This window comes from Hibiscus syriacus, unplaced genomic scaffold (assembly GCF_006381635.1).
Source record: "Hibiscus syriacus cultivar Baekdansim isolate YM2019G1 unplaced genomic scaffold, ASM638163v2 tig00117012_pilon, whole genome shotgun sequence".
NCBI lineage: Eukaryota > Viridiplantae > Streptophyta > Magnoliopsida > Malvales > Malvaceae > Hibiscus > Hibiscus syriacus.
Window position 1 is genome coordinate 778,168 of NW_024063524.1, and position 8,479 is coordinate 786,646.

Sequence of the window (8,479 nt, forward strand, 5' to 3'; positions counted from 1 at the left end):
CTCGTCTTCCGCGTTTTCCTCAATCAACAATTTTTTGCCCTTTTGACTAGTAGGCTTCCTGCAATCAGTCGCCCTATGCCCTTGTTCACCATAACGAAAACATCTAATAGTAGGGTTAGAATTATCCTACGGTGGCTGCTGAGCAAACGAGAATCCTGAGGGTGAACTGACTGACTATTGTGATTGCTCCTGATCACTGGTCTCCTGTTTTGTTGTTTTTCAATAGCAAGCGCACGTTGGTAAGATTCCGAAACACTCCACATTGAATGAAGGTTGAGGAATCTTCCAAGGGCTGGCGTAAACCCCCAAATACCATGCTACCATCTGCTCCTCCGTCTCAGATAAATTGTTCCGGGCGACCAATTAGTAAAACTCCTTCGTGTAATCATCGACTGATCATGCGCCCTGCCTCAACGCATGAAGTCGTTGAAACAAGGTTTACGTGTAGCCGAAGGAAAAGAAGTGACCCTTTATCTTCTTCTTCATCTTCTCCCAATCAGTGATCTTGGCCTTGCCCTACATGTCTCTTGAACGTCGTAATTGCTCCCACCACGCAGATGCTCTGCCCTTGAGTTTGATGGCTATCAATTTTACTTTCACACGATCGGGGACTTCCTTTTAATAAAAATATGTTTCACTTTATTAATTCAATCCACGAATCCCTCGGCCTGTAACGTACCAGAAAACTCGGGGAGATCGATCAGAAAATCGAGGTCTCCATGACGCTCATCCGACCACGGTGCTCCCGGAATAGATCATGATTGTGATATGAGTTTTCGAAAGTGGAATTAGTATCGTTATCAGAGGCCTCATGATTCTCGAAATCCTGCGCCGCCTGGCGCTGGGTTAATTCTGCTACTTGCCTTTGCAAATCCTCAATCATCGCATCCTGAACGATGCGATCACAGCGTTGGGCTTCCTCATTCGGAACCTGTTCATGACGACCACGACCTCTAGCCATTGAAACTGGAGAAATTTCCTAGGAAGATGTTGAAGCTCTGATACCAACTGACGCCGACAGGATAATGATTATCCTGCGGGCTAGTTCCAACAGATGATTCACAAGAGAAAATTTGCCCAAAGCCAGAGAAAAAAAAATTTCTAGGGTTTAACAGAATATTATAAAACCAAACCATGCGAAAATCAATCCACAAGCCGGATTGTTATAGCCAAAAATTGTCTTTATCCGAATTTTGCCAAAAATAGCAAAATCTCAAAAATCACTCTAAATTAAAATTCTAAATAAATTAAGCAATCTGCAAAAAATCCAGCCCAAATTGGATTTAAAATGACTTCCTAATTGACAAGCGAAATATTACCATAAATAGTAAAAAATAAATAAAACTAGTGATTCGAAGGGGAAAATGACAGAATTTGAGGTCGAAAAAAAGGCCAAATTGGGGTCTTATGTGCGATTATGACACCCGTAGACAAAGTTATAGCCAAAAGACTGAAACGCACTCAAAACGGCCCCAATGAGGAACATATCACAATCAACTCCCGCCTTTGCGCTGATATGCCAACTCATTGTATCTCAGCGCCATCAAGGTGCAATCTGACAGCTCAACATCATCTGTCTCGGATCCCCCTGCATCAGTTGTTTCCCAAACTCTTTATTGATAAAAATCATGCATCTTTCTCTTGTGATATTTTCCATCTTGTCAAACAAATCCATTGTACATATCATCCTTCCCTATATGGATCTTCTAAACCATTTGTGATTATACACGGTGATATTTAGGGTTCATCTTGTGTAAAAAGTCTGAATGGAGTTTGTTGGTTTGTTTTTTATTGATGACCACTCTCGTACGACGTAGACTTTTCTTGTGCGCGATAAATCTGAGACTGATGACTTTTAAAGCGATTCCATAAAATGATTAAGAATCAATTTAGAGTTCTATTGGGATTTTTAAGTCTGATAATTGTAGTGAATATTTTTCTCACTCATTGCGGTATTTCTTTCAGGAAAAATGAATTATCCATCTCACTTCATATGTAATACACCTAAAAATGAGGTCATTGAGCATAAAAATTGACATCTTCTTGAGGTTACAAGTCAATTCTTTTTTCTACTCATGTTCCTAAGTATCTTTGGGTGAGTCTCTCTTAGGTTCTACTTATCTCATTAATCGTATGCCTAGTAAAGTTCTACGATTTTAGTGTCCACAAGATGTTCTTACCTATTTTTTCCTCATTTTAAACCATTAACCGCTAGTGTTCCTCTTCGTGTCTTTGGTCGTATGCTTTTTTCCATGATCATACCAACTCTAGGTCTAAGCTTGATCCAAAGACAATCCGGTGTGTCTTTGTTGGGTACCATTATCTTCAAAAGGGTTATAAGTGTTACTATCCTTCTACTAAGAAATTTTTTTCTTCAATGGATGTTACCTTCCTTGAATATAAACATTTTTTTGTAAGTTTGAAATTCAGGGGGAGAGTAAAAGTGTGAATTTTAGCTTTTTCGGTTAATAGTGAATTATCAGTCACCCTATTTCCTTCTGAAACAATCAAAACTCAACCACCACCTCCACTTCTGATCTTGAAGGCCAAATAAACCTACATCAAATTGTAAACCCATTGAATTCTCCTCGAACACCAAGCTCATATGTGTCACTGTTTATCTCCCAAAGTGACCTTCTTACATACAAACAATGACCAAAACACGTCCCACCAGTCTCCACATAGCCTATACACTGTCAAAAATTGAAACCATGTCTAAATTCCTTGGAAAGTGTAAAGTTGATAAGAGTAAGTTGGATGTATTGGTTGATACTAGTGAGTTACTAATTGCTTAGAGGAAGGGAGTATGACGGTGTATAATTCATCCCATCAATAAGTTTGTTTTATGTAAGTTTATGCGATAAGTGGATAAGTATTAAAGTTGTAGTTTATTTTAAACTCCTAACCTACTATTTAGATAAGAGTAAAATACTTACTCGATGTCACTTACCCTAATTATTGTATATATTTTCAGGTGAATTTCATATTTTTGATTATGTTCCTATGTCACAATCTTTTGTTCTTAACCAACCAATCAAACCAGTCTTACCAGCTGAACTAACCTTATCGCACTACCCTACAGAAGCGAATCTGCCTTAAACTGAACATAACACAAGTTCACCTCATATCTTTTCTTATCCCGAAGTACTTGTTTAAAAAAGGAGAAAAAGACCAATTTTCTAGGTTCCCATACAAAGTGATCATTGTCGAGAGCTGGAACCAAGCCTGAATGCCTCGAACTTGAAGAATGTAACCATTATTTTTTGAATAATATGTCTTAATACAAGTGATTTGTCCATTTCTCAAAGGAAGAGAGTAAGGAGATGCACAAATTATCCAATTAATAGATTTGTTGCTTATGGGAGACCAATGCCTCATTTTAAGAGTTTTACAGCTAATGTGGACAGTATTATTGTGTCGAATACAGTGGAAGAAGCATTGAAAGATCCTAAGTGGAGGAAAGCGGTTGGAGAAGAGTTATTGGCACTGGAAAATAATAACTGATAACTCCATAAAAATGTTATATTTTGTGCCTTTTTATTTAAGTTATTGAGTGTCTAAAAGCCATTGCCATAGCATTTAGTAGCATTTTGTTGCATTTAGGTCATATTATTGCTTGTGGTGGAAAATTTTTGCTGCAGTGTAATTTTATTGTTAAAATTGATGCTGCTGAAGGGAAAGGTCTTGTGGTTGTGGTGTTGTGCAGGTAAAAAAATTAGCCGAGGAGAAAACTTTCACTGTAGCATTCTGAAGCAGAAGATCTAAAAGACTGGTGAAGGTGATTGAGAGAAAGTTTTTCTACAACATTTCTTTACAGCAATTATGGCGTAAAAAAGGACAAAATAGTAAAAATATCAAGCTACCAGGTTCCAAGGCTCACTTGAATGCACTGTCCTACTGATATTTGGGGACCACTTACCAATTTTTCACTTTGCCTCAGATTCACATGTATGGTATTATTATTAGGGTATAAGGGGAATTTTTGGGATCAAAACCCTATAAAATTCTCCACTATAAATACCTAAGGATACCCTACGTTTTAGAGGACATTTGGGGAGTGACTTAACCAAGGGAGGTGGCAGCTCACAAACCTCCATTTTTTTCTTCTTTTTCTCCTTTTTCGTGGTCTCCTCCACAGCCGAGCTTTGAAGGGGTAGTAACTAGGACCTTGAGAGAGGCTAGCTCACTAAGGAGGTTCACGGTAGTGGTTCTAAGGGTCACGACAGCAGCTCATATGGGAGTTTCTCTTCTCCTTGTGCTTTCATTTCTTTATTTTATATGGGTTTGTACTTAATGTTGATAATGGATGAACTTACCTCCTCCATGAACTAATTTATTTGGTGTTAAGTTTGCGTTGAATTACTTTTATTTTGTGTTAATGAATGGTAGAAGTGTTTTTATGTTTAAATGTTGTTTTGCTCCTTGTTTATATTTTAAATGCCTAGTCTTGTAAGAGCTTTTGAAATATAGCCATTTTCTAAATATAAATGCCTAATATCAAGAGAGTTAGGCTAAATCTACATGAACAAGGGAATTTAACCAGGATGGTTAGGTTCTAATCCGCCTTAGAGATAAGGAGAGAGTTTCAAACGACTAAAAGGGATAGGACGTATTCGATAAGCTAGTGTTGCAATTCACGCTGAGAGGTATTGTCGTTGCATTAGTTTTATCAGGTTCCTTACTAGAGATAGCCTAGGAGCACTTTTAGTAAATACTGTCAGACAACATAGGCATAAAATACTCAGACCATTCTAGACGTAGAATAACTTTCACCATAGAAAACTCAGCCAATTACCCATATAGAAGTTTGATTGTGTGAAGTTGTCAAGTCTTATTTCATTCATCAAAGTTCAATTTTATTTTTTTCTACAACATTGTTTTTCTATTAATTTAACACTTCAATTAAATTTCTGCCACAATAATATTTTATTGTTCACCACATCGCTTCATAAAACTTTCGCCACAACTATATTTTCTCACTTGTTCATACCATTTTTTCCACAACCAAAGTTTATTTATTTGTCTATACCATCATATATAATATACATAGATATACTTAATAACACCCTTTTTTCTATAACATCTTTTAAAATCCCTTCAATCCCTGTGGAGATAATACTCACCCACTACTATACTACTATATTACTTGATCGACTATGTATACTTACACATATTTTGCGTTCAATTTATAACACGCACAGCATGCATCAATAACACTTGGGTTATAGTTGATCTTCCTAAAGATAAGAAATTAGTCGGCTATAAATGGGTATTTACTGTGAAATACAAGGAAAACGGTAGCATTGAAAGATATAAGGCGAGACTAGTGGTAAAAGGGTTCACTTAGTCACATAGAATGGACTATCAAGAGACGTTTGTTCCTGTTGCAAAGTTAAACACTGTAAGAGTGTTTAATGAGGAGTGGATGCTTCATCAACTAGACATAAGAAATGTTTTCTTGAAAGGGAATTTAGAAGAAGAAGTTTATATGCGAGTTCCACCTAGAATAAATCCAGGAAGCAAGAAAGTGTACAAGTTGTTAAATTCATTATATGGTCTTAAATAATCTCCTAGGACATGGCTCGAAAGATTTACGAAGGTAATTATTCAAAATGGTTACATACAATGTCAATCGGATCGTATTTTGTTTGTGAAAACTGTACCAAACAAGAAAAGGGCAATTATAATTGTCTACGTGGATGACATCATAATAACCGGTGACGATGTTGTGGAAATAGAAAGATTGAAGAAACTACTAGCAAGAGAGTTCGAGACTAAAGACTTAGGTGTTTTTCGATACTTCTTGGGTATGCAGGTGGCCAAATCAAAGGAAGTGATACTCATTAAAAAGAGAAATTATATTTGAGATTTACTATAGGAAACAGGAATGGAATGATGCAAACCGACAGAAACTCCCATGGAGGCGAATCTAAAACTAAGGTGAAAGAAATGGGTAATCCGGTAAACAAAGAACAATATTAAAGACTAGTAGGTAAGTTAATTTATCTTTCACTTACTAGATCAGATATAACTTTTTTGTGAGTATTGTAAGTCAATACATGAATGACCTAAGAGAAGAACATTTAGAAGAGGTAAATCAAATCTTGAGGTACTTGAAAATGACACCAAGAAATAGATTAATTTTTCGAAAAAATAAAGATAGGACATTGAGAATTTTTACAAATTCAACGTGGGCAGGAGAGTTAACCGATAGAAAGTCCACCATAGGTTATTGTTCATTTATTTTGGGGAAATCTAGTAACTTGGAGAAGAAACAATCAGTGATTTCTCGAAGTAATTCATAAGCATAATTTTGGGCGATGGCTCTTGAATTTACGAAGGAATCTGGTTTAATGGTTACTGAATGAACTCGAGTTTTGTAGCGACAAACATTTTTAACTCCAAAGAGATAGTAAGTCTTCTATAAGTATCATGAAGAATCCATCTATCATGACCAAACTAAATATATAGAGATCGACAAACATTTTATCTCTAAATATGTGAATGGTGGAGTAGTAAAACTTAACTACGTTTCTACCAAAAATCAGTTGGTGGATATTCTTACCAAGACACTTCCAAGAATTACTTTTGATGAGATATTATACAAGTTGGGTCTCTACAATATTTACTTTCCAACTTGAGGGAGACTGTGAGTTATGCGATAAGAGGATAAGTATTAGAGTTGTAGTTTAGTTTAAACTCCTAATCTAATATTTAGACAAGAGTAAAACACTTACTAGTAGATTAGTTTAACTAAAACACTTACCCTAATTTTTCAGCAGGCTCTTGACCCAAATTCAACATAAATATGTTATAGAATTAATACTATGGTAAACTAATGTTTGACTTTAAAATTTTTACAGCTAAAATAGATATAATTCGCATTCCATATACAATGGAAAAACATTAAAAATTCCCGAGTAGAAGAATATGGTAGAAGAAGAACTTTTTGCACTCAAAAGTAATAAAACATGGATTATTGTTGATAGTCATAAAGACAAGAAACCAGTTGATTGCAAATGAGTCTTTACCATAAAATACAAGGCAAATGATAGTGTTGAATGGTATAAGGCTAGACTCATGGAAAAGGGGTTCACTTAGACTTATGAAGTAGACTATCAAGAGACTTTTCCTCTAGTTGTGAAACATAACACTATGAGGGTATTACTGTCCTTAGCAATAGATGTCAATAATGTGTTCCTAAATGATAATCTCGAAGAAGATGTTTATATGAAGGTTTCACCAGGAGTACAAATGAAATCCGAAAATCAGCGAGTGTACAAATTGTTGAAATCTTTATATGGATTAAACAATCACCTCGGGCTTGGTTAGATAGATTCACGAAGGTACTTTTGCAAGATAAATATAAGAGTGTCAATCTGATCACACTATATTCGTAAAGACTGCACCAAACATGAAAAAAAAAGCAATCTTGATTGTCTATGTTGATGATATCAGGTGGTGACTTAGTGGAAATAAAGAGATTGAAGGCATTGCTAGCAAAAGAGTTTGAAACCAAAGATTTAGGGACGTTGCGGTATTTTTTTTTTGCAGGGAAGTGGCAAGATCAAAAGAAGGAATTGTTATAAATCAAAGGAAGTATATTTTAGACTTACTTTCTAAGACTAGGATGAGACTAGAATGATTGGTTGCAAGCCTTCGAAAACTCCCATGGAAGCGAACCTGAAGTTACGTAAAAAGGAAGTCTAATAAATAAGGAACAATATCAAAGGTTAGTAGGTAAGTTAATTTATCTATCACTAACGAGGACATACATAGCCTTTTTTGTTAGCATTGTGAGCAAATGCATGAATGATCCTAGAGAAGAACATTTGAAGGTTGTAGATCAAATATTTAGCTATCTAAAAATGACATCGGGACACATTGATTTTCAGAAAACATTGAAGATAGGACGATAAAGATTTTCTCAGATTCTAACAGGATTGGAGAGCTAACGGATCAGAGGTCGACTACGGGTTATTGTTTGTTTGTTTGGGGAAACTTGGTGACTTGGAGAAGTAAGAAAAAAATTGTGGTTTCCAGAAGTAGTGCTGAAGAAGAGTTTCAAGCAATAGCACTTGGAATTTGTGCAGGAGTTTGGTTACAAAGGCTTCTAACTGAGTTAGAGGTGTGAACATTTTGAGTTTCAGAGTGATAGTAAGTCAGCCATAAGCATTGATAAGAATCCAATACATCACGACAGAACTAAACATGTGGAGATTAACAAACATTCTATTGCTGAGAAGATGAATGGTAGAACAATAAGACTAAACTACGTCTCTTTGAAAAATCAACTAGTAAATATCTTGACCAAAGCACTTCCAATGATTACTTTCGAGGAAATCACATCCAAACTGAGTCTTTAATATTTACTTCCAAAAGACTGTGAGTTATATTACAATTATTATTGTGTAAACATTAGTGTTTCATTCTATCACTAACTCTAACAACCTATTTATTAGATAAAAATAATTTTAAA